The following is a 27,500-nucleotide window of genomic DNA, read 5'->3' as shown; positions in this document are numbered from 1 at the left end:
AGAGAGACAGGGATATATATATATAGAGAGAGAGAGACAGAGAGAAAGAGAGAAAGAGAGAAAATAAAGATTGAGAAAAGAGAGACAGAGATTGAGAGAGAGAGAGAGAGAGAGAGAGAGAGAGAGAGAGACAGAGAGAGAGACAGAGACAGAGAGAGAGACAGAGAGAGAGAGAGAGAGAGAGAGAGAGAGAGAGACAGAGAGAGAGGGAGAGAGAGAGAGAGAGAGAGAGAGAGAGAGACAGAGAGAGAGAGAGACAGAGAGAAAATAAAGATTGAGAAAAGAGAGACAGGGATATAGAGAGAGCGAGCTTTGCTCCGTAGTCCTGTCATGGTGTGATCGTTGGTTTCAGTAGGGTTGTTAACCTGCTGTCAAGAGCTTTGATGAAAGGCCTGAGACACCCTTCTGGAAACAATGTTCCTCTGCCAACACAGGCGACTATCTGAGATATAGGACTTCGTTTTACAGGGACAGACCACTGGGAGGGAGAATAACAGAACCCGGTAATGTATAAGTTCCCTCGTCAAGGTGATACTATGGTTTCAGGATGTGGAGCTGGTTCGTACGAGGCTAGCTAAGACGCTGGCTTTGTCCCAATTCAAATGCATTATATAGGGAATAGGGTGTCATTTGGGACGCAGACACTGTCTAGCTCTGTCAGGCTGACCTTTTAAAGCACTGGCTCTCCATGTTTTCATTGATTTATTGAGTGTGGCCCCTGGCCCTCCGCTGCTGTGGTCATCTCAACTCAGCTCATCACTTCATCCTGAGTTCCCAGACCAGACCTACTGTAGCCTCCTGGACCAGACCAGACATAGCCCCCTGTACCAGACCAGACCAGACCTAGCCTTCTGGACCAGACCAGACCTAGCCTCCTGGACCAGACCAGACCCAGCCTCCTGGACAAGACCTAGCCAGACCAGAACTGCCAAAAATCTAATTAAACCATCTAGTGTTCAGTGAAATAACAACACAATGTCAAATACAGGTAGCCTAGTCATATAATTAACATCCAATCACATTAACCGTTACTCTCTCTCAGGAATTCCACTAACGGTCCGTATTTAGCCAAACCTAGCTGCTGCTCATGTTGGTATCTGTACTGATGGCAGAAAAAAACATGACAGGGAGACATAGTGGAGTGGTAACGCGCATGCAAGCAGTTGCTACTGACACCACTTGGGTGCACTGCAGCATCCACCGAGAGTCTTTTGCTGCCAAGGGAATGCCTGACAGCTTGAAAGACGTTTTGGACCCTGTAGGGGAAATTGTTAACTTTGTTAATGCAAGGCTCCTGAACTCTCTGGTATTTTCTGCACTATGCAATGACATGGGCAGCGACCATGTAACGCTTTTACAACATACAGAAGAAGTGCGCTGGTTATCATTGAATTGAGTGACGATGGTACGTAATTCTAGGAGTGGTGGGTGTAGAGTCAGGCACAGAGAACAATACTTCCAATGGATGCATTTATTTCGCTTGGTCTCTCTCTCTCTCTCTCTCTCTCTCTCTCTCAATTCAATTTAATCTCTCTCTCTCTAAATTGTCTCCCTCTCGCTCTCTGCCGCTCAATTCAATGTAATCTCTCTCTCTCAATTAAATTTACTCTCTCTCTCTCAATTCAATTTTCTCTCTCTCTCTCTCTCTCTCTCTCTCTCTCTCTCTCTCTCTCTCTCTCTCTCTGTATATATCTCCCTCTCTTTTTCTCTTTCTCCCTCCTTCCCTCTTTTCCACCCACCCTCTCTCTCCCCCGCGCTTCTCCCCAGAACACTTTAACTGACCGCCAGGCAGGTCTTCAGGGGTGACTCTGGAAGAACTCTTAAACCCTGTGCCTAGTTGGCACAGCCCAGGCAGTCTAACTGCAGCTCTGCTCTGTCTCTGTACTCCTCTAATCTTAACGAAGTCCTTCACTAACTGCCACTCCTTCACTCCTCTAGCAGTTTGGGAGGCTGTGTGTGTACCGGTGCTGTTGGATGGTGCCCTGAGGAGCGCTGAGGAAGCTAAATGAAATGCATGTAGATTGATAATTCCCTGAGGAGCGCCGAGGAAGCTAAATGGAATGTATGTAGATTGATAATGCTCTGAGGAGTGCTGAGGAAGCTAAATGGAATGCATGTAGATTGATAATGCCCTGAGGAGCTATGAGGAAGCTAAATGGAATGCATGTAGATTGATAATGCTCTGAGGAGCGCTGAGGAAGCTAAATGGAATGCATGTAGATTGATAATGCCCTGAGGAGCTCTGAGGAAGCTAAATGGAATGCATGTAGATTGATAATGCCCTGAGGAGCTCTGAGGAAGCTAAATGGAATGCATGTAGATTGATAATGCTCTGAGGAGTGCTGAGGAAGCTAAATGGAATGCATGTAGATTGATAATGCCCTGAGGAGTGCTGAGGAAGCTAAATGGAATGCATGTAGATTGATAATGCCCTGAGGAGCTCTGAGGAAGCTAAATGGAATGCATGTAGATTGATAATGCCCTGAGGAGCTCTGAGGAAGCTAAATGGAATGCATGTAGATTGATAATGCCCTGAGGAGCTCTGAGGAAGCTAAATGGAATGCATGTAGATTGATAATGCCCTGAGGAGCTCTGAGGAAGCTAAATGGAATGCATGTAGATTGATAATGCTCTGAGTCAGTCGGACTGACTGAGAAGTGAACAGGTCAAACTCATTTGTCTGACATATAGGCCCACCGGTAGTTTCCTCAGACTTTCATATCCATTAACTAGTAATTATGATTTCTTATCCATGAATACCACAGGTTGCATTTGTCTACGAGTCTCAGACAGTTTTAAAGAACCTCCATGATGAGGTTAATAAAGGAAAACCCAACCTACAATGTATATGGTTATTCATCGTCCAGCTGTGTTAACTTCCAGCCACCAAAGAAGCATTTCATTCACATCGCCTTAATGCCATATTACCCCCATTGAGTCTAGTGCATCCCTCCTGCACCATGTTACAGTGTGTTAGCATTGTTATCTGTGGTACCAGTGGCACCAGGCTACCTACAGGGGACAATCACACCAGGCTCCCTACAGGGGACAGTCACACCAGGCTCCCTACAGGGAACCACCAGGCTCCCTACAGGGGACAGTCACACCAGGCTCCCTACAGGGGACAGTCACACCAGGCTCCCTACAGGGAACAGTCACACCAGGCTCCCTACAGGGGACAGTCACACCAGGCTCCCTACAGGGAACCACCAGGCTCCCTACAGGGGACAGTCACACTAGGCTCCCTACAGGGGACAGTCACACCAGGCTCCCTACAGGGGACAGTCACACCAGGCTCCCTACAGGGAACCACCAGGCTCCCTACAGGGGACAGTCAGACCAGGCTCCCTACAGGGAACAGTCACACCAGGCTCCCTACAGGGGACAGTCACACCAGGCTCCCTACAGGGGACAGTCACACCAGGCTCCTTACAGGGAACCACCAGGCTCCCTACAGGGGACAGTCACACCAGGCTCCCTACAGGGAACAGTCACACCAGGCTCCCTACAGGGGACAGTCACACCAGGCTCCCTACAGGGGACAGTCACACCAGGCTCTTACAGGGAACCACCAGGCTCCCTACAGGGGACAGTCACACCAGGCTCCCTACAGGGAACAGTCACACCAGGCTCCCTACAGGGGACAGTCACACCAGGCTCCCTACAGAGGACAGTCACACCAGGCCTTACAGGGGACAGTCACACCAGGGTCCCTACAGAGGACAGTCACACCAGGCCCTACAGGGACAGTCACACCAGGCCCTACAGGGGACAGTCACACCAGGCCCTACAGGGGACAGTCACACCAGGCTCCCTACAGGGGACAGTCACACCAGGCCCTATAGGGGACAGTCACACCAGGCCCTACAGGGGACAGTCACACCAGGCCTTACAGGGGACAGTCACACCAGGCCTTACAGGGGACAGTCACACCAGGGTCCCTACAGAGGACAATCACACCAGGCCCTACAGGGGACAGTCACACCAGGGTCCCTACAGAGGACAGTCACACCAGGCCCTACAGGGGACAGTCACACCAGGGTCCCTACAGAGGACAATCACACCAGGCCCTACAGGGGACATTCACACCAGGGTCCTTACAGAGGACAATCACACCAGGCCCTACAGGGGACAGTCACACCAGGCCCTACAGGGGACAGTCACACCAGGCCCTACAGGGGACAGTCACACCAGGCCTTACAGGGGACAGTCACACCAGGGTCCCTACAGAGGACAGTCACACCAGGCCCTACAGGGGACAGTCACACCAGGCCCTACAGGGGACAATCACACCAGGCCCTACAGGGGACAGTCACACCAGGCCCCTACAGGGACAGTCACACCAGGCCTTAGGGGACAGTCACACCAGTCCCTACAGGGACAGTCACACCAGGCCCTACAGGGGACAGTCACACCAGGCCCTACAGGGGACAGTCACACCAGGCCCTACAGGTGACAGTCACACCAGGGTCCCTACAGGGGACAGTCACACCAGGCCCTACAGGGGACAGTCACACCAGGCCCTACAGGGGACAGTCACACCAGGCCCTACAGGGGACAGTCACACCAGGCCCTTACAGGGGACAGTCACACCAGGCCCTACAGGGGACAGTCACACCAGGCTCCCTAAAGGGGACAGTCACACCAGGCCCTACAGGGGACAGTCACACCAGGCCCTACAGGGGACAGTCACACCAGGCCCTACAGGGGACAGTCACACCAGGCCCTACAGGGGACAGTCACACCAGGCCCTACAGGGGACAGTCACACCAGGCTCCTAAAGGGGACAGTCACACCAGGCCCTATAGGGGACAGTCACACCAGTCCCTACAGGGGACAGTCACACCAGGCCCTACAGGGGACAGTCACACCAGGCCCTACAGGGGACAGTCACACCAGGCCCTACAGGGGACAGTCACACCAGGCCCTACAGGGGACAGTCACACCAGCGAAAGCACTCAATGGTCTTGGAGTCTCTGCATTTGCACTTTCTATTTATTGTGGTACAGCGTGATGTAAGCAGAATTCAAACAATTCCAATGCAAAAAATGTATCCCTCTACATCTACATGTGTGTATAATCTTAATTCAGTGAAGGTAGTCATGTCTCTCTCTGTGTGTGTATTTGGTGGTGGAGAACGTGTCCCCTCCTGTCCCACTGTGAACCAGAGATGGGAACAGGATGATACTCTTCTCAGCAATTAGCTAAAAAAAAAGTAAAAATGCCAATCCCCCGTCGTTCACGCAATGTCATGGTCTAATACTTTATGATCAAGAAATGGAGAGATCGTGGGTGACAGAGAGAAACAGAATGGTGCAGTTTGAGACCATGTGGCAGAAAGTGATGTGGGTGCTGGCGATAGGGGTGGGGGCTAGTGGGTCTGGACAGATGTGATGTTTGTATGATGTAGTCGTTTGTATGTGTATGTTTTGTATTGTTGATAAAATATCCAATGAAATCATATAAAATGATACAATAACATTTAAAAAGTAAAGAATGAGGTGAATCAGCAGACTTGTCTCTTCAGTTTTCCTACAAGGTAGTGTTTGGGCATTCTAGTCATTCTAGTCATTCTAGTCATTCTAGTCATTCTAGTCATTCTAGTCATTCTAGTCATTCTAGTCATTCTAGTCAAATATGTATTTGTTTGCAGTCATGTTGTGTTTGAATAAGTGTTTGTCTCAGTCTGTCTCTATGTGTGTCTGTGTGTGCGTGTGACAGTGGCTGAGTAGAACAGGTTCGACACAACTGATGTTAAAACCTTTGTAATGATGAGGATTCTCTGCCCTCTTGATTTGGTGGAAGAAAGAGAGCAGTAGCCCATGTTGACACAGGAGAATGTGGCTGCTTGCTTTGTGCAGCCATAACATTCCCCCCACTGTCTGTCTGTAGTGGTGCTGCCTACAACCAAATTCAGGGTCTATCTCCATAGCAGGTCCTCCAGACATCCCTATTTGAATTGGTCCACCTGTTTTTGTATTTGCTCCCGAATAACGGTATCACAACTAATTCCTCAGAACTAGCAGAGAAGGAGGCACCAATCTACAGTTTATCTCTGATCGTCATGGCTCTGAACTCAAGCTACAGGCACTTTCTCAAAAACTGAATCAAAGTGTCAGTGCTTGCTTAGCGGCATACAACATAGCAGAGGAAGAGGATCCACGTCTAGAGTCTAGGTTCTACACAGGAAAGCAGAGCTTTAGCCAACTGCCAGGGTTGTACAGGTTTTCTCTCGACTTCTTTTCTTTTCAAGTGAGAAAAAAATATGCTGTTAATTGACAACGCGGGAGGGACAAGATTTCTGAGCCTCACACAGAGGTTTCCGTAGAAACTTTGGAAGGCTATTTTGTTCCAATTTGCTCTGTGGTGTTAACTTAAGATCAGAAGCCTAAAGGCCAAATGGTAACTGTACAGTATATTAGCCTGCAAGTTTGATTAATTCAGCTGGAAGGTATATACTGTATCTTTGGCAGGTTTATATTCATGAAGTCTATAAATTAAACTACAGTAAATTAGCCTTTAAATGTCAGCCTACACTATTTGGTTTACTTGAAAATGTTTAACTGCAATGAACTTGTTTGAGATTTAGTTGGGGTTGGGGAGCCATCTTTTCTCTGTCCCTTTCTCCCTTCACCCACCCCACCCCATGAAACCTAAGAAACTCCAGTTGAAATGCCATTCCAGGTCCGCCCTCTCACCTCCATTGTAAAAGTTGGCGGTGTGTGTATGAGAGTGTGTGTGGTTCTTTGTGGCACTCCACACTACTTATGGGAAGGAGACGAACGACTGGTGTGAATTGAAAGACTCACCCCTCCCCCTTCTCTGCCTCTCCCCTCTCTCTCTCTCTCTCTCTCTCCATGAAATAGGTTTCTAAAGGATAGAACAGCCCTCTCAGCCCATCCCTGTAGCAGCAGGACCATGTGCCAGTGATGACTAGCTGGTGAGTATTGTGCTTCGTTCTCTTCTGCTACAGTTTGATCAAGTTTAAAACTTTATCATCCATTTCTGGGGTTAAAATGGGAACATGTCTTTGGGATAGCGCATGCACGGATCGATGGGATGCATGGGGAGACAGTAGCTCTGTTTTGTACCGTTAAAACTGTGATTATATGTAGAAGCCAGACAACATAGTTTAAATCAGGCCCTTAAAATCGATAGATCAATATATCCCCAAGTAACTGGGAGAGAGTGAGCAGTGCATTATACACAACAACGATCTGTGTGTAAAGATACACAGAGACTCGACCTCAACAAGCCAGGGCTTCTCTTGGAGGAAAAGACAAAGAACAACTTGGAGATGCAAATGAGAGGAGCGAACAGCTGAAGGATATCCAGGAAAACATGTTTTCAATGCTCTTAATACTCACCAAAACAAACAAACTGTTACAATCTGTAGTTAAAAAAGTGTATTTGCTCAAACGGAAAGTAGAGCCTGTCAGATATGTATATACATGGTGGGCATGTGGACGATCAAGACAATAAAATTGGCCTTCTGAAAACAAAGGTGCAAACTTTAGAAGATTAGCTGGATCAGCTAGAAAATAGATTGAGACAAAATAATATAAGAATATTGTCCCTACCGGGAGACGAGGAAAAAGGGGACCTTTCCAGCTACATGATCAAACTGATATCAGAGGAGCTTGGTGTGGATGTATCACCAGACGATCTGGAGCGATGCCATTGGATCAGCGTGAACCAGAAGAACTCTAGATATCCTCGCATGGTAATATTTAAGCTGTGGAACTATCAGATCAAAGTCAACATTCTACAATGGCATTGTATTTTTTAATGACTTGTAAACCCCTGGTAAAATGACCACGAGTTCTGGACAGATTAGGAAACGATATCAAACCTTTATTATTCCTTGTTTTCATTACAATTAAGATTTAATGGTGGTTGTTGGTGAGAATGGAGAGGGGCTCTATCCGGGGGATTGGGATTGTTTGCTGGGAGGGCATCACACACTTCTTTGAGGTGTGCGTCACCCGAAATAGACCCCATCCAGCCAATATATTTTTCTTAAATTTATAAGGTAATACAAACCAACCATAGTACTTAAGTGGCAGTCTTTCTTCAACTGAAGTATTTTCTTCAAATCTGTGTACAATGTATATATCGTATCCACAGTTTCTTTTAGGTAAATTAGGAGAAGAATCGGAACTAAAAAGAAACCTGGTGTTTTTAGATCAAATTCATGCTATATTAGATCAAATACAGACAGGAACCATTATTTAGCAGGTGACTCAAATTATAAATTCGATATTGATTGAGAGACGTAGTAATAAAGAAGTCTAATTTAGTCAAATGCCTTTAAGGCGTACATTAGGGAAATGATCATCTCCTCCTCAGCTAAAGTTAAATCTGATATTGAAATAAAAATTACATCAAAATACATCACTATTATAGAAAAAGCCCATAAAAGATCTTTACACGGTAAAGAAGAAGACAACATTTCTGAACTTAAGCAGGAATATACGATATGTTACTTCTGAAGAAAGCTGACAACTACAAGTTAAACTCAAATAAAGCATACTACTTATTGGCAAATAAACCTGGTAAGTATCTCACAGCTCTCACAAAACAAATACATGCTAAACCAGTTGTAATTTTAAAAGATAAAGACACAAAAGCGGTAATTAGAAACAACAACGATATTAAGGATAATTTTAACAGCTTCTATGAAAAGATTTATATAAATGAGAATTCAACAACAGTTGGACGTATCCTATAGCATTCTTAGACTTAACAACTCCGAGGCAATTATCAGAAGACAAAAAAAATGAGTACTAAGTACAGAGACCCCACCCCCCACCCCCAAGAAGAAATGTTAGGTACAGTTAAAACATTCACACAGGGAAAAGCTCCAATAATGGATGACTTTCCCATAGAATTCTATTCAACATTTTGGGTCAAAGTAGTAGTCCCCAAAGTAGTCCCCTGCTGATTATAGACCCATGAGTTGAATCAAATCATCTCAAATCAAATCCAATTTTATTTGTCACACATAGTGCGAGTGTAGCGAAATGCTTGTGCTTCTAGTTCTGACCATGCAGTAACATCTAACAAGTAATATAACCTAACAATTTCACAATAACTACCTTATACACACAAGTGTAAAGGAATGAATAAGAATATGTACATATAAATATATGGATGAGCGATGGCCGAACGGCATAGGCAAGATGCAGTAGATGGTAAAGAGTACAGTATATACATATGAGATGAGTAATGTAGGGTATGTAAACATAATATAAAGTGGCATAGTTTAAAGTGGCTAGTGATACATTTGTTCCATCCATTTTTTAATTATTAAAGTTGCTAGAGATGAGTCAGTATGTTGGCAGCAGCCACTCAATGTTAGTGATGGCTGTTTAACAGTCTGATAGCCTTGAGATAGAAGCTGTTTTTCAGTCTCTCGGTCCCTGATTTGATGCACCTTTACTGACCTCGCCTTCTGGATGATAACGGGGTGAACAGGCAGTGGCTCGGGTGGTTGTTGTCCTTGATGATCTTTATGGCCTTCCTGTGACATCGGGTGGTGAAGGTGTCCTGGAGGGCAGGTAGAGAGCCTTACGGTTGTGGGCGGAGCAGTTGCCATACCAGGCGATGATACAGCCCGACAGGATGCTCTCGATTGTGCATCTGTAAAAGTTTGTGAGTGCTTTTGGTGACTAGCCAAATTTCTTCAGCCTCCTGAGGTAGGTGGGGTGGTGATGGAGAGATGGAGAGAGGAGGGGTGGTGAGGGAGAGAGGAGGGGTGGTGAGGGAGATAGGAGGGGTGGTGATGGAGAGAGGAGGGGTGGTGATGGAGAGAGGAGGGGTGGTGATGGAGAGAGGAGGGGTGGGTGATGGAGAGATGGAGGAGAGGGAGGGGGGGTGGTGAGGGAGAGAGGAGGGGTGGTGATGGAGAGAGGAGGGGTGGTGGTAAGATGGAGAGAGGAGGGGTGGTGATGGAGAGAGGAGGGGTGGTGGTGAGATGGAGAGAGGAGGGGTGGTGATGGAGAGAGGAGGGGTGGTGTGGGAGAGAGGAGGGGTGGTGATGGAGAGAGGAGGGGTGGTGAGGGAAAGAGGAGGGGTGGTGATGGAGAGAGGAGAGAGGAGGGGTGGTGATGGAGAGAGGAGGGGTAGTGATGGAGAGAGGAGAGAGGAGGGGTAGTGATGGAGAGAGGAGAGAGGAGGGGTGGTGAGGGAGAGAGGGGGTGGTGATGGAGAGATGGAGAGAGGAGGGGTGGTGAGGGAGAGAGGAGGGGTGGTGATGGAGAGAGGAGGGGTGGTGATGGAGAGAGGAGGGGTGGTGATGGAGAGAGGAGGGGTAGTGATGGAGAGAGGAGAGAGGAGGGGTAGTGATGGAGAGAGGAGAGAGGAGGGGTGGTGAGGGAGAGATGGAGAGAGGAGGGGTAGTGATGGAGAGAAGAGAGAGGAGGGGTGGTGAGGGAGAGAGGAGGGGTGGTGATGGAGAGATGGAGAGAGGAGGGGTGGTGAGGGAGAGAGGAGGGGTGGTGATGGAGAGAGGAGGGGTGGTGATGGAGAGAGGAGGGGTGGTGATGGAGAGAGGAGAGAGGAGGGGTGGTGATGGAGAGATGGAGAGAGGAGGGGTGGTGGTGGTGAGATGGAGAGAGGAGGGGTGGTGAGGGAGAGAGGAGAGAGGAGGGGTGGTGATGGAGAGAGGAGGGGTAGTGATGGAGAGATGGAGAGAGGAGAGAGGAGGGGTAGTGATGGAGAGATGGAGAGAGGAGAAAGGAGAGAGGAGAGAGGAGAGAGGAGGGGTAGTGATGGAGAGATGGAGAGAGGAGAGAGGAGGGGTAGTGATGGAGAGAAGGAGAGAGGAGGGGTAGTGATGGAGAGATGGAGAGAGGAGAGAGGAGGGGTAGTGATGGAGAGATGGAGAGAGGAGAGAGGAGGGGTAGTGATGGAGAGATGGAGAGAGGAGAGAGGAGGGGTAGTGATGGAGAGAGGAGAGAGGAGGGGTAGTGATGGAGAGATGGAGAGGAGAGAGGAGGGGTAGTGATGGAGAGATGGAGAGAGGAGAGAGGAGGGGTAGTGATGGAGAGATGGAGAGAGGAGAGAGGAGGGGTAGTGATGGAGAGAGGAGAGAGGAGGGGTAGTGATGGAGAGATGGAGAGGAGAGAGGAGGGGGGTAGTGATGGAGAGATGGAGAGAGGAGAGAGGAGGGGTAGTGATGGAGAGATGGAGAGAGGAGAGAGGAGGGGTAGTGATGGAGAGATGGAGAGAGGAGAGAGGAGGGGTAGTGATGGAGAGATGGAGAGAAGAGAGAGGAGTGGTAGTGATGGAGAGATGGAGAGAGGAGGGGTAGTGATGGAGAGATGGAGAGAGGGAGGGGTAGATGGAGAGAGGAGAGAGGAGGGGTAGTGATGGAGAGATGGAGAGAGGAGAGAGGAGGGGTAGTGATGGAGAGATGGAGAGAGGAGAGAGGAGGGGTAGTGATGGAGAGATAGAGAAAGGATGCTTAAACCTTTCATTCTATCCAGCCTGTTAATGGTGAAGTCCTAGCTCCTCTCTCTCTATAATATATGCCATTTAGCAGACACTTTTATCCAAAGTGACTTAAACTCTCTCCCTCCTCTCCCTCTCTTCTCTCTTCCGCCCCACAAAGACTGTTTGGCGGAAGGAGGGAGTCCACTAGGGACTTTGTCTAATTGGCTCTACGTGGGCTAGTCAAAGAACCAAAGCTCAGAGGTGAAGTTTTTTTTAAACACAGCAAGTGATATATCCTTTCTTCTCTGCTCCTCTCCAAGAATGGTGAAGTTTATGTAATACATTTTTGTAATAGAGAAGTGTACTTTCAGCTGTAACTTTATCAAAGGCTTTTATACAGCGATAGTTGCCTCTGTAGGGCCAGTACCAGAGGGGGTGCTTCCTTTGAGTGTAAGAATGCCAGACCGGGCAGTAAAGAATTGAGTTCATTGAGCCCCTAAAGTTTCAGACAATTCTCCAACTACCTGACCCAGTTATCATGATGAGACGCATGGGCCAACACAGTAGAAAGTCTACCCTATTGAAGGGCCTAGTTGGCTGGCACTGGCTTCTATTCCCCTCCAGTGCGCTGACTCGCCAAGCTTGATTCGATTTGTGCCCCAAAAGTTTCCCCAAACCGTATCAGTGGACCAGAAAGGCCCTGTCCCATTTGGCCCTTGTGTGAAAGCTTGTGAAGAAGCTCCTTTCTGTTTGTTGTTTGTATTATCCTCCTTTCTCCTGGATGTATCTGGACTATCTGGAGCCTGAGGAGTGGAGGCCGTGTTTATGTGTTGTCCTTCCTCTCCCTGCTGTTATTTGCTGATATTTGTTTCAGGAAGAGCAGGAAGAAAACAAGCAGCTTTTCAAGTATGAATGGAGGAATAGAGGATAGTGGGATGGAGGGAGAGAGAGGAGACCCAGTTTAAGGGCTCATCTCATCTGAAGTTTAGGGGTATGTCCAAAATGGCACCCTCTTCCCTTTATAGTGCACTACATTTGACCAGGACAAATAGGGCTTTGTTCAAAAGTAGTGCACTATATAGGGAATAGGATGCCATTTAAGTCCCACTCCCGGCCTTAAAGGCTCTGTCTTTTGATGCCCCCCAAGGCAAATTACCACACTGCCTTTGTAGGTCCAGCCATGGTACATTAGTGTGCCTTAAAAACGTGGCCTAGTGCTGCCCATTCAGGGGACAAAGGGAGGGTCTGCTGGCAGAACCTTGGCCCGTTACACAGAGGAGCCATTCACATGGGACGCAGGATCGCAGGGAGTCTTACCAACGATGAGCAAACCTACATCACCGGGAGGGAATCCACCGTGACATACTTTCATGGTAGAACTTGTGGTGGTGGTGAAGATGTCATGATGTCATCGGCTCTCCTCTACTTATACAGCCAGGAGATATTTCCTCCATCTAGTTTCAAGTTGTATTAGATGTGTGTACGGGATATGCATGGTATACATTGTCCAATGAAATGCTTACTTGCAGGTTCCTTCTCGACAATGCAAACACAATGAGAAATAATAAAAGATAAGAATACAAATATAAAGTAAATGGCTCAGTAGAATAAACATTTTAGCATAAGCAATTACACAAAGGCACAATTTATAGTACAATATTTACACGTGTATTGGGGAAATGTGTATTTGTCAGCCAGCAGCATACCACCCTGCATACCACTGCTGGCTTGCTTCTGAAGCTAAGCAGGGTTGGTCCTGATGGCTTGTAGATAGTAACTGTCTCTGAGCCTGTTGGTATCAGACTTCATGCTCCGATACCGTCTACCTGACGGTAAGGGAGAGAACAGTTTGTGGCAGGGGTGTGTGTGGTCCTTGATGATGCTGCCTGCCTTCCTCAGGCAATGCTTCGAGTAGATGTCCTGACTCCTGGGTGGGTGGAAGCACAGTCCAAGTGATGTACTGGGCCGTCTCACCACCCACTGGAAGGCCTTGTGGTCAAGGATGGAGCAATTCCCGTACCAGGCCGTGATGCGACCGGTCAGGACACTCTCGATGCAGCAGTAGTATTTGGAGAGGACGCGCAGTGGCATTAGTAGGACAGGCTTTTGTCATCCTTGTGTTGTCATCAGATTTACTTTAGATGCAGCATAACTTTCTTTACAGTTGTCATCTTTTTCCTTGATGGCAGCTTTGCACACTCTTGGTATTCTCTCAACCAGATTCATTAGGTAGTCATCTGGAATGCATTTCAATTAACATGTGTGCCTTGTTAAAAGTTCATTTGTGGAATTTCCTTCTTTCTTAATGCGTTTGAGTCAATCAGCTGTGTTGTGACAAGGTAGGGGTGGTATACAGAAGGTAGCCCTATTTGGTAAAAGACCAAGTCCATATTATGGCAACAACAGCTCGTATAAGCAAAGAGAAATGACAGTCCATCAGTACTTTAAGACATCAAGGTCAGTCAATCTGGAACATTTCAAGAACTTTGAACGTTTCTTCAACTTTGAACATTTCTTCAAGTGCAGTCACAAAAACCATCAAGTGCTATGATGAAACTGGCTCTCATGAGGACCACAACAGGAAAGGAAGACCCAGAGTTACCTCTGCTGCAGAGGATATGTTCATTAGAGTTACCAGCCTCAGAAATTGCAGACCAAATAAATGCTTCACAGAGTTCAAGTATCAGACTCATCTCAACATCAACTGTTCAGAAGAGACTGTGTGAATTAGGCCTTAATGGTTGAAATGCTGCAAATAAACCACTACTAAAGGACACCAATAAGAAGAAGAGACTTGCTTGGGCCAAGAAACACAAGAAATGGACATTAGACTAGTGGAAATCCGTCCTTTGGTATGATGAGTCAAAAGTTTTGTTTCCAACTGCCATGTCTTTGTGAGACGCAGAGTAGATGAACGGATTTTCTCTGTATGTGTGGTTCCCACCATGAAGCCTGGAAGAAGAAGGCTAAACTTCGCTCTAGGAGCGTTGAAGCGTAAGGCTAAACTTCGCTCTAGGAGCGTTGAAGAGCAAGGCTAAACTTCGCTCTAAGAGCGTTGAAGAGCAAGGCTAAACTTCGCTCTAGGAGCGTTGAAGAGCAAGGCTAAACTTCGCTCTAGGAGCGTTGAAGAGCAAGGCTAAACTTCGCTCTAAGAGCGTTGAAGAGCAAGGCTAAACTTCGCTCTAAGAGCGTTGAAGAGCAAGGCTAAACTTCGCTCTAAGAGCGTGAAGAGCAAGGCTAAACTTTGCTCTAAGAGCGTTGAAGAGCAAGGCTAAACTTTGCTCTAGAGCATGAAGAGCAAGGCTAAACTTCGCTCTAAGAGCGTTGAAGAGCAAGGCTAAACTTCGCTCTAAGAGCGTTGAAGAGCAAGGCTAAACTTCGCTCTAAGAGCGTTGAAGAGCAAGGCTAAACTTCGCTCTAAGAGCGTTGAAGAGCAAGGCTAAACTTCGCTCTAAGAGCATTGAAGAGCAAGGCTAAACTTCGCTCTAAGAGCGTTGAAGAGCAAGGCTAAACTTCGCTCTAAGAGCGTTGAAGAGCAAGGCTAAACTTCGCTCTAAGAGCATTGAAGCACAAGGCTAAACTTCACTCTAAGAGCGTGAAGTGACCTCCTGAGTGGTGCAGCGGTCTAGGGTATTGCATCGTGCTAGAGGCATCACTACAGATCCTGTTTCCCAGCCGGCCGTGACCGGGAGACCCATGAGGTGGTGCACAATTGGCCCAGCGTTGTCCGGGTTAGTTGAGGGTTTGGCCAGCCGGGATGTCCTTGTCCCATCGCGCTCTAGCGACTCCTTGTGGCGGGCCGGGCGCATGCACGCTGACATGGTCGCCAGTTGTACAGTGTTTCCTCCGACACATTGGTGCGGCTGGCTACCGGGTTAAACGAGCAATGTGTCAAGAAGCAGGGCGGCTTGGTGGGGTCATGTTTCAGAGGACGCACCTCTCCCAAGTCCGCACGGGAGTTGCAGCAATGGGACAAGACTGTAACTACCAATTGGTATTACGAAATTGGTGAGAAAAAGGGGCAAAAAGTAAAAAATGTATAAAAAATAAGAGCATCAAGCGAACCTTGCACAGATACTGTGTGTGACTGTGTGAGGGCGAAGTCTTGCATCTCGCTCATCCCAATATCTGCGGTGCTGCTCGTGGCAACGTCATTCCACTGAGTCTACCTTTAAGATAGATGACTTGAGAGAGCCTGTATATATCTCAGGTGACCATGGATATATGGATTTTTGATGCTGCTGTTGCCATAGCACTGTATGTGCCCATCCTGTGAAGTTTCGAGGAGTCTTGAAAACCAAGATGGTTATTGGGGAGCGATGCAGAGATGGGAGGATCTGAGATGCCACCCTCCTCTCTTCTTCTCTTCTCCATGGTTACACAGAGATGTCTCATACTTTTCAGGAACTTCTGAAAGCCTGCAGAAATGAGACTGTGTGCCGAAGCAGCTTTGTTCAGGTCTAAGGGTGATATCAAGTCACGGGGAATCTATTTCTACATTTTTTGTAAAGGCATCCCATGTAATGAATGTAATGATTTAATCCATATTTGATCACAAATATCACATTGTAAGATTAACTGTAGTGTATTTTCCCCACCATTCATATAATTAGGCATTAACCATACAGTAACTCCCAATATAATTTTGGATGCCTTTCCCCTCAGAAAAATCCCTCCCCTCAAATCCTGTAACGAGTGTTTTGAGAGTCAGGGAGCAAGTTCAGGGAGTGATTGTTTTAATAAATAAAAGAAACAATGAACACGAAACACAAACAACACACCGACATGAAAACAGAGTCAATAACACCTGAGGAAAGAACCAAGGGGAGTGACAGATATAAGGAATATAATCAAGGAGGTGATGGAGTCCAGGTGAGTGTCATGAGACGTAGGTGCGCGAGATGATAGTGACAGGTGTGTGGGATAATCAGCAGCCAGATGACCTAGAGTCTGGAGAGGGAGTATACGTGAGTACCCCTAGAAAAGTCACTCCCCTCAAATCAAACATGAAAAGTGTGATATGAAGCCATTGAATTACTTCTGTAGGCCTACATTCAGAAACACCACCAGTCCTCTTTTCCTTACCCTACAGTCTGACCTCCTCATCAGTAAAGGAAGTTGGCGTTCTCACCAAATTAATTACTCTGAAGTTTGGGCCTGGCTGACTGAGGACATTTCCTCTTATGTCCAGGCTCAGAGTTCCTTATTCTCTCTCTCTTTCTCTCTCTCTTACTCACTCACTCAGTTACTCACTGGCTCACACACACACACACACACACACGCACACACACACACACACACACACACACACACACACACACACACACACACACAGACAGACAGACAGACAGACAGACAGACAGACAGACAGACAGACAGACAGACAGACAGACAGACAGACAGACAGACAGACAGACAGACAGACAGACAGACAGACAGACAGACAGACAGACAGACAGACACAGACAGACACACAGACACACAGACACACAGACACACACACACACACAGATTGTGTCCAGTGGTCCATTGTGTCTCCCTGGGTTTATCTCAGTATGACCGGCAGATAGAACAGACCTTATTAGCTGAGCTCTCTCTCTGTGTTCATGTTGCCGTCAGAGAAAAACATTAAACGGACAAAGTACTGTATAAAACCTTGCCAATGGTTGAGAAAAGGAAAAGGGAACACGGCACTCTATTACCTTCATAGGGCTCTGGTCAAAAGTAGTGCACTATATAGGGAATAGGGTGCCAATTTGGACTTAGACTGTAATTTCTATAAGCTTTGTCTTCATAAACTATTTGAAAAGGAAAATAATAGCTATGTTTTTCTAACCAAAATAACCTGTACTGAAGCTACAGTTTAACTATGGTGAGTAATTGAACCATCTGTTTATGACTAACAAAGAGAGAACAGATTAAAAAATAGAATCAATTTGGCTGCATTTTGTATTGAACAAAAATGTGTTTTTCAGCCAGTAGTCTTTAAGTTACAATTACAGTTACACAACAGGCTCCCTCGTCAGAAAGGGAGGGAAAGAGAGAGAAAGAAAGACAGTGAGAGGGCGCACTTTGAGGACTTTAAAATCCGACAGTGGAAGTTGAGCTGTTGTACCACAGTGGCTGAGACAATGTAGACAGTGATCATTTCATCTCCACATTTCCTGGCACAAAGCCAGGGTCATGCATCAACATGTCTGTAATGGAAAATCTTGTTGTGAGACCACATAGCAATTAAAGTAGGAATCAGGATGCTTCTTTGTAATTATATCACAATGAATGTAATTATTGTTGTGTGCTTTGCGAGCAGCAACAGTGTTGTTGTTGTTGTCTAATGTATTTAATCAATTGTCTTTGTTGTGTTATTAGACCCCCCTCCCCTAGCTCTTTCTACTTTAATGAACATTCTAAATAACGGAAACAGATGGAAACTAGTTCATTGTGTGTTTATAGACTGTTTATAGACTGTTTATAGACTGTTTACTGAGTGCACAAATTGGTTGAAATGAACTAAAACATGCCCTATGTAGACTACTGTGTAGTTACATTTACACATGCCAATTCATTGTTCCATTCTCTGTGTCATGCCTTGTAATTTCACTACTCTGCTGATTTTACCATATAAAAACAATCTATTTATCCATTCACATAGTGTGTTATTGGATGTTTTATGCTGATTAGCCTAATAGCAGCCTAATAAAAACATGTTTAGTACACAAATACACAAAGCAATGAAAAAACGTCTTGCCGGAGTGAATGTCAGATCCAGAATGCACTGCTTTCAGGCTATAGTGTTTTGTTTTTGCTCATTCCACGCTCCTTCCTCTCTCTCCAACATCAACAGAGGTTCTGACAGTCCCTAGTAGAAAGGTGATAATGGCTGTTGTTTTCAGATGTTAGTCATTTGTGCTTAACCTCAAACCACAGAGCAGAGTATGTCAGCCAACTACCAAATTACTGGGTGTGTGTGTGTCGCAAAAAGAGGGGATGCTACAAATCTCATGCCACCTCTGTATAAGTGGAAAGCTGAGGGGACCAAGATCACAAGATCAGATAAAAGTGGCCTGAGGAACAATATTACCATCCTAATCCTATTAGTCTACATGAATATTATTGTGGCTAACTAGACATTGTTCTGGCATTCAATCTCTCAGCTGACGCACGTCTGCAAGGGGCATCTGAATTAGGCCATTAGAATAACACAATTCAAAGTTGATCGGAAAATTCAAAGACATTTTAAAATATGAAAATGAATCAGGGAACGTTCTCAAAGCCTGTTGCCTGAACATAGCCTTAATATTCAAATATTACCTCTCCTTATTCTCAGCACACATTGTATTGTTCTGCTCTAATCCTGTAGTAATCCTGATCAGAGGTGGTGTGTGTGTGTGTTAGTGTGTGTGTGTGTGTGGGGGGGTGATGGTTGTGTGTGCGTGTGTGTGTGTATTAGTGTGTGTGTGTGTGTGGGGGAGGGGGCGGGTGATGGTTGTGTGTGTGGGTGTGAGTGTGTGTGGGTGTGTGTGTGTGTATTAGTGTGTGTGTGTGGGGGGGCGGGTGATGGTTGTGTGTGTGTGTGTGTGTGTGTATTAGTGTGTGTGGGGGTGATGGTTGTGTGTGCGTGTGTGTGTGTGTGTGTGTGTGTGTGTGTGTGTGTGTGTGTGTGTGTGTGTGTGTGTGTGTGCGTGTGTGTGTATAGCTGTGTGTGTGGCAGCAGCCTCCTCCTCAGAACACTCAGATAGAGGGAGTGGGCATCTAATAGAGAAGAAGGAAATGAAGCAAGGTACTCTGAGCTAGAGGAACAGGAAGAGTCAAAGGGCCGTCTCTCTGACACTAAGCATCCAATGAAAGTAGGATGGAGGAGGAGAAGAGAGGGGGAGAAGAGAGGGGGAGAGGGATGGTGAAAAAGAGGACCTTGAGTGACAGGTGCAAGGTACTACTGGCCGAGTAGCCGTGGAGTAAACAGGAGTCTAGGAGTTTGGAGGTGAGTGTGTGTGGGTGTGTTGCTGTGTGTGTGGTTGGGTGTGTTGACGTGTGTGTGGTTGGGTGTGTGTGGGTGTGTTGATGTGTGTGTGGTTGGGTGTGTGTGGGTGTGTTTCTGTGTGTGTGGTTGGGTCTCTCTGGGTGTGTTGATGTGTGGGTCCATGTGCTTGCACGCACACTCACTGAGCCTCCTATCACATTTTCAAACGTCGCAGCTCCCACAGGCTACTATGGCCTAGTCAAAGCTAGACAAATTGCATTAGAGACCAATTAATGTGAAAATAACCAAATTAATCAATGTCCCAGACTAGCACTAGCTGGCATTCAGACCTGTTGCAGGCAGCCTGTTTGTTCGAGTGCTGTATGTCTGAGGAGACTTGTTAAGAGGCTACATCTTCCCCAGACTAGAGTTTCACGGGTAATTGAGTTTTGAATACCGCAGAGACTCAACAGAGAGGTCCTTCCGTCTTGTCTTCCCTTGGTTAAGACTGGCCAGACAGACTACTGCTCAATGTCATCAACTTTCTTTATCCTCCTTTAGAACGTCTCCTTATCTGGGTTTAATTGGAAACTCTGACGGCAATTATTTGATAGATTGTTATGCGACCGTCAACAACAAAATGTATGACTTTTCTGAAACTATAATTTTGGGACACAAAAGCTCTCCAGACAGCGCCTTTGGAAACGGTGGGCGGCGGGCTTGTTAGATTAAAGTTCTGTGTCCGTTCCCTGTGTGTGTGTGTGTGTGTGTGTGTGTGTGTGTGTGTGTGTGGAGTGTGTGTGTGTTATCCCTGGGCAGCACAATAGTGCTGAGTGATTAATGCCTTTAGCCAAAATCCAATAAAGGGGATGTGGAGTGGGGACAATGTGGTACGGCATCTCTCTCTCTCTATCCCTTCATCCCTCCCTCCATCTCTATCCCTCCATCCCTCCCTCCATCTCTATCCATCCATCCTCCGCCACCAGGTTCCAAAACAGCCAGCCGTTTGTTCTACTGTGATCAATGTGTTCTGACAAACAGAGAAGTCAAATTGTAATGCTTTATTGAAATGCCTCCTCCAACCTGCAATGACTGTGTGGTTGTGTGTGTGTGTGTGTGTGTGTGTGTGTGTGTGTGTGTGTGTGTGTGTGTGTGTGTGTGTGTGTGTGTGTGTGTGTGTCTGTGTCTGTGTCTGTGTGTGTGTGTGTGTGTGTGTGTGTGTGTGTGTGTGTGTGTGTGTGTGTGTGTGTGAACATACATTTTAACACCTGCACTCAATTTACCTTTTAGAAAGAGACGGTGAAAGAGGGTGCTAATGATTTTTTTCACATTTCAGGAGACCTCTGGTGACTTGACTTTGCTTCCAGTTGAAAAAAGTGTTGTGTATTTTATTACACTAATTTACTTCTGGAAGAAGTAGCTTTGTCCAATCCTATTGGACACGACTGTATATCTGGCGCTCTGCCTTGTGTGAATGTCTTTGCGTAGGAGTGTTTGGGATTAGGAGGAGTATGTATGTGTGTGTTTGCCATTGCCTTGCAGTGCCAGTGGCAGGCGTGATGATTAGGACCAAATCTGAAGGGGGAATCTGAAATGCAGCCTCTTTATCTTGTTGTTCATTAAATTGTGATAAGTGTCATCCTCCACACAGACTCTGCACAGACACTACAGCACAGACACTACAGCACAGACACTACACACACTACAGCACAGACACTACAGCACAGACACTACAGCACAGACACTACAGCACAGACACTACAGCACAGACACTACAGCACAGACACCACAGCACAGACACTACAGCACAGACACCACATCACAGACACTACAGCACAGACACCACATCACAGACACCACATCACAGACACTACAGCACAGACACCACAGCACAGACACCACAGCACAGACGCCACATCACAGACACTACAGCACAGACACTACAGCACAGACACCACATCACAGACACTACAGCACAGACACCACATCACAGACACTACAGCACAGACACTACAGCACAGACACTACAGCACAGACACTACAGCACAGACACTACAGCACAGACACTACAGCACAGACACTACAGCACAGACACTACAGCACAGACACTACAGCACAGACACCACAGCACAGACACTACAGCACAGACACTACAGCACAGACACTACAGCACAGACACTACAGCACAGACACTACAGCACAGACACTACAGCACAGACACCACATCACAGACACTACAGCACAGACACTACAGCACAGACACTACAGCACAGACACTACAGCACAGACACTACAGCACAGACACTACAGCACAGACACTACAGCACAGACACTACATCACAGACACTACAGCACAGACACTACAGCACAGACACTACAGCACAGACACACTACAGCACAGACACTACAGCACAGACACTACAGCACAGACACTACATCACAGACACCACATCACAGACACTACAGCACAGACACTACAGCACAGACACCACAGCACAGACACTACAGCACAGACACTACAGCACAGACACTACAGCACAGGCACCACATCACAGACACTACAGCACAGACACTACAGCACAGACACTACAGCACAGACACTACAGCACAGACACTACAGCACAGACACTACGGCACAGACACTACGGCACAGACACTACAGCACAGACACTACAGCACAGACACCACATCACAGACACTACAGCACAGACACTACAGCACAGACACTACAGCACAGACACTACAGCACAGACACTACAGCACAGACACTACAGCACAGACACTACAGCACAGACACCACATCACAGACACTACAGCACAGACACTACAGCACAGACACTACAGCACAGACACTACAGCACAGACACTACAGCACAGACACTACAGCACAGACACCACAGCACAGACACTACAGCACAGACACCACAGCACAGACGCCACATCACAGACACTACAGCACAGACACTACAGCATCTATTTTCACTAAGTAATGTCCCAGAAATCTGGTTTTGATTGATCTGTTTGATACATTAAAATGGTTCCATTGTGGATGGGTGGGCAAGCATATGTGCATAGCTCCACTAACACTCAATGTTTTGATAAGAATCAGTCCTCAATCTGAGTGGTCAAAACTTAGTGGGTATTGTACATTTTAGGACACCCTCATGCTTCGATAAGGGCTCAGTATGTGATGCACATTCAAATCATTGTACACTATCAATTATCCCCCCTCCCTCCCAATCATATCATGTCTACTCCTCAGCTCCATGTGGTGTCTGTTCAATCTGTTGTTTTGTCTACTCCGCTGGACTGTGTGTGTGTGTGTGTGTGTGTGTGTGTGAGCATGTGTGTCTGTGTGTCTGTGTCTGTATCTGTGTCTGTGTGTGTGTGTGTGTGTGTGTGTGTGTGTGTGTGTGTGTGTGTGTGTGTGTGTGTGTGTGTGTGTGTGTGTGTGTGTGTGTGTGTGTGTGTGTGTGTGTGTGTGTGCGTGTGTGTGTGTGTGTGTCTGTGTGTGCATGTGTATGTGTATGTGTGTGTGTGTGCCCTCCAGTGGACCTTCTCCCTATAATGGGATCTCTGCTTAGAGACTCAGAATTGAATTGATAATGAGGCTTTATGGAGGTGTGCTCTGGAAATATCAGAACTAAACTCACCAGGAACTCATATGAGGCTTTCTGATTCAGCCCAGACCTTTGATTCAGTCAATAGCTCATTTAGGGAACACGCTGTTACAGAGTTGCTACAGAAAGTCCATGAGCCTGGGGTGTCGGTCGGGCTCACTTGGGTGACGATGTCTCATAGTGATTTTCTTGAAGATCTACAGTTGAAGTCAGAAGTTTACATACACTTAGGTTGGAGTCATTAAAACTTGTTTCTCAACCATTCTACAAATTTCTTGTTAACAAACTATAGTTTTGGCAAGTCGATTAGGAAATATACTTTGTGCATGATACAAGTAATTTTTCCAACAATTGTTTACAGACAGATTATTACACTTCACTGTATCACAATTCCAGTGGGTCAGAAGTTTACATACACTAAGTTGACTTTGCCTTTCAACAGCTTGGAAAATTCCAGAAAATTATGTCATGGCTTTAGAAGCTTCTGATAGGCTAATTGACATAATTTGAGTCAATTGGAGGTGTACCTGTGGATGTATTTCAAGGCCTACCTTCAAACTCAGTGCCTCTTTGCTTGACATCATGGGAAAATCAAAAGAAATCAGCCAAGACCTCAGAAAAAATTGTAGACCTCCACAAGTCTTGTTCATTCTTGGGAGCATTTTCCAAATGCCTGAAGGTACCACATTCATCTGTACAGTCAATAGTATGCAAGTATAAACACCATGGGACCATGCAGCCATCATACCGCTCAGGAAGGAGACGCGTTCTGTCTCCTAGACATGAATGTGTGTTGGTGCGAAAAGTGCATATCAATCCCAGAACAACAGCAAAGGACCTTGTGAAGATGCTGGAGGAAACAGGTACAAAAGTATCTATATCCACAGTAAAACTGTCCTATATCGACATAACCTGAAAGGCCCCTCAACAAGGAAGAAGCCACTGCTCCAAAACCGCAATAAAAAGCCAGACCACGGTTTGCAACTGCACATGGGGACAAAGATTGTACTTTTTGGAGAAATGTACTCTGGTCTGATGAAACAAAAATAGAACTGTTTGGCCATAATGACCATCGTTATGTTTGGAGGAAAAAGGGGAGGCTTGCAAGACGAAGAACACCATCCCAACCGTGAAGCACGGGGGTGGCAGCATCATGTTGTGGGGGTGCTTTGCTGCAGGAGGGACTGGTGCACTTCACAAAATAGATGGCATCATGAGGCTGGAAAATGATGTGGATATATTGAGGCAACATCTCAAGACATCAGTCAGGAAGTTAAAGCGTGGTTGCAAATGGGTCTTCCAAATGGACAATGACCCCAGCATACTTCCAAAGTTGTGGCAAAATGGCTTAAGGACAACAAAGTCAAGGTATTGGAGTGGCCATCAGAAAGCCCTGACCTCAATCCTATAGAACATTTGTGGGCAGGACTGAAAAAGCATGTGCGAACAAGGAGGCCTACAAACCTGACTCAGTTACAACAGCTCTGTCAGGAGGAATGGACCAAAATTCACCCAACTTATTGTGGGAAGCTGGTGGAAGGCTGCCCGAAATGTTTGACCCAAGTTAAACAATTTAAAGGCAATGCTACCAAATACTAATTGAGTGTATGTAAACTTCTGACCCACTGGGAATGTGATGAAAGAAATAAAAGCTGTAATGAATCATTCTCTCTACTATTATTCTGACATTTCACATTCTTAAAATAAAGTGGTGATCCTACCTAACCTAAAACAGGGAATTTTTACTTGGATTAAATGTCAGGAATTGTGAAAAACTGAGTTTAAATGTATTTAGCTAAGGTTTATGTAAACTTCCAACTTCAACTGTATGTGCCCAGAGTTGGAAAATGTGTGATATCAGTGCAGCAATGGTAGCTTCCTCTGTGTTATTACTCTTTCTTTCATCCCTCCATCACATCCATTTTACCCATAGGGATTTTACCCTGTGACAAACAATGTCAGTATATAATACGTTTTTGCTCACGTATTCCCTTTAATCATATATCACTGGAATGCATAGATTGACAGAGGGAGAATCTAAGAGGGGGGAAGGAAATACCACATACTGTATATGCACAAGCCATTGAATCCTTGCCTGTGTCCAAAATGGTACCCTATTCCCTTTAGAGAGCACTACTTTTGGCCAGGACCCCTAGAGTAGTGCACTACTTTTGGCCAGGACCCCTAGAGTAGTGCACTACTTTTGGCCAGGACCCCTAGAGTAGTGCACTACTTTTGACCAGGAACCATAGAGTAGTGCACTACTTTTGGCCAGGGCCCCTAGAGTAGTGCACTACTTTTGACCAGGGCCCATAGAGTAGTGCACTACTTTTGTTCCAGGGCCCATAGAGTAGTGCACTACTTTTGGCCAGGATCCCTAGAGTTGTGCACTATTTTTGACCAGGGCCCATAGAGTACCGTGCTACTTTTGGTCAGGACCCCTAGAGTAGTGCACTACTTTTGTTCCAGGGCCCATAGAGTAGTGCACTACTTTTGGCCAGGACCCATAGAGTACCGTGCTACTTTTGACCAGGAACCATAGAGTAGTGCACTACTTTTGGCCAGGACCCCTAGAGTAGTGCACTACTTTTGGCCAGGACCCCTAGAGTAGTGCACTACTTTTGGCAAGGGCCCATAGAGTACCGTGCTACTTTTGACCAGGGCCCATAGAGTAGTGCACTACTTTTGGCCAGGACCCCTAGAGTAGTGCACTACTTTTGACCAGGACCCATATAGTACCGTGCTACTTTTGACCAGGAACCATAGAGTACCGTGCTACTTTTGACCAGGAACCATAGAGTACCATGCTACTTTTGACCAGGAACCATAGAGTACCGTGCTACTTTTGACCAGGAACCATAGAGTACCGTGCTACTTTTGACCAGGGCCCATAGAGTACCGTGCTACTTTTGACCAGGGCCCATAGAGTAGTGCACTACTTTTGACCAGGGCCCATAGTTGTCTGGTCTAAAGTAGTGCACTATAAAGGAAATAGGGTGCTATATGTTTTTCTACTGGCTACTTGTTTACTTTACCAGACAGTGCTCACGGTGTCCTTGCAGCTACTTAGGATTCTCTGAATAGAGGGATGGGGAAGTTACTTCAAATGCGTAACTAGCATTTTCACAGGTGACTCGGAAGTTCAATCAGTATTTATAAGTAGAAAAACTGAATTGAAGGTTTTTCCTCTTACTCTGAACTGCCATACAAGCTCAGCCTCTGCAGAGTTAGGGGGATTCAGTAGTGTGTGTGGGGGGGGGGTTCTCGTCAATCTATGTGTGTGTGTCCGTTCCCTGTGTGCATCTCCAAGTGGCCAAGACAGGCTCTGTGATTGAATCCAGCCAGGCCTCTCTCAGGCAGCCCACCCCTGGTTTTGACAGACAGTCTTTTCATTGCCCCCTGTGTGTGTGTGTGTGTGTGTGTGTGTGTGTGTGTGTGTGTGTGTGTGTGTGTGTGTGTGTGTGTGTGTGTGTGTGTGTGTGTGTGCGTGCGTGCGTGTGCGTGTGTGTGTATACACTAGTGGCCAAGACAAGCTCTTTGACGGAGGGTGTTTCCATTGCCCCCCTGTCTGCCCCCCAGGCCGCTTGCTGCTGATGGGATCAGGGCTGAGTCTCAGTACCATTAGTAACAGCCACAGCCTTCTGGACCCCTGGTCTACCGGGTCACTGGCCACAGCAGACACAGACGCTGTATTGCCTTCAATACATCTGATAATCAGGGCAGCTGTAAGGAAATGGTGTGTTGGTAGTGTCTGACTGTGTCTGTCTGTGTGTAAGTGTGTGCCTGTGTGTGTGTGTGTGTGTGTGTGTACATCCATCCAGCTGTATCTGTATGCATCCATAAGTCTATTCAAGAGTGGAGCTTTGTTCATCATATCAAGAGTTCTGTTTTGATCCATGCAGCTCTCCTTTTGAGGTCTGTTGTAATCAATTTGCTCATCAACTAAAGTGTCTGGCTGCCCTTGTGTGTGTGTTTTGTTTTGTGTCCGCTCCAGTTATTGAGAACAGCACTCCTTCTGTTGTCCTTGAGATAGCTGCTAATTAGACTGAGCTGAGCTGTCTCTGCGTCATTGGTTCGTAATGGCCGCTTTGCTCCCACAGAACGCCATGCATCTGAGCAAAACTTTGTGATAATTCACTGTCATCTTGCAGAAATAGACATGTTGGTGCATGGTGGTACATGGCGATGCATGGTGGTGCATGGTGATGCATGGTGATGCATGTCGGTGCATGTCGGTGCATGGCGGTGAATGGCGGTGAAGAGGGGGTTTGGAGAGGCTGTGGAGGTCAGCCATGTGACTCTCTGACTTTTTTTGAATCATCCAATCCCAAGGCTCTAAGCAGCTTCAAACGTTTGTTTTTCTGAGTGTCTCAGCCCTCTTGATGATAGGAGGAAAGTGTTGACATCACACTCTCCTGTTATCAGTTGGCACACCACCCTGGCAAATCCGTTACCCATCATGGAGAGGATGGTGACATTTTAAA

The 27,500-nt window shown here is 46.5% G+C and overlaps 1 protein-coding gene across 6 annotated transcripts in view; it reads left to right on the top strand.

Annotated features, from left to right (window-relative positions):
- The window catches only part of LOC112224859 (semaphorin-5B), a 289,959-nt gene that overhangs the window by 40,576 nt on the left and 221,883 nt on the right, over window positions 1-27,500 (top strand). For all 6 annotated transcript variants that reach the window (XM_042306582.1, XM_042306580.1, XM_042306579.1 and 3 more), the window contains one exon: window positions 6,867-6,940. The gene's annotated coding sequence lies outside the window, so the exon portion shown is untranslated. The remainder of the gene's footprint in view (window positions 1-6,866; window positions 6,941-27,500) is intronic.

The sequence above is a fragment of the Oncorhynchus tshawytscha genome, linkage group LG26 (assembly GCF_018296145.1).
Source record: "Oncorhynchus tshawytscha isolate Ot180627B linkage group LG26, Otsh_v2.0, whole genome shotgun sequence".
NCBI classification, from domain to species: Eukaryota; Metazoa; Chordata; class Actinopteri; order Salmoniformes; family Salmonidae; genus Oncorhynchus; species Oncorhynchus tshawytscha.
The sequence above is the reverse complement of the archived record's forward strand: the minus strand, read 5'-3'. Positions and strand labels throughout refer to the sequence as shown.